We start from the raw sequence: 337 nt of genomic DNA on the forward strand, positions 1-337 counted from the left end.
GTATTTTGCAGTCAGGAAGATCATACTGCATACTACAACTTTCATTTAGACAGTATAGTCTGGATTGGTCTCTAAGGTAGGTAAAAATACTTAGAAATAAGAGGGTCGGAAACGGTTGGATCGAAAGGGAATAAGGTTAAATTCTACGTTTAAGTTTTCAATTTGTATCCAGCTGTCCTTCTTGAAGTCTACGTTGTTTAAGTACATTAACACCTAAGTAAATTTCAATAGAATAATAATGTTTCGGTTTTTATGCTTTGTAAATAGTAACCGGTTATGCATTCGTTAGGCACGCGGGTAAATCAAACTTGATCGTGAATTTACATTTGATCGTGCG

The sequence above is a fragment of the Cynara cardunculus genome (assembly GCF_001531365.2).
Source record: "Cynara cardunculus var. scolymus isolate 2C chromosome LG 13, CcrdV1, whole genome shotgun sequence".
NCBI lineage: Eukaryota > Viridiplantae > Streptophyta > Magnoliopsida > Asterales > Asteraceae > Cynara > Cynara cardunculus.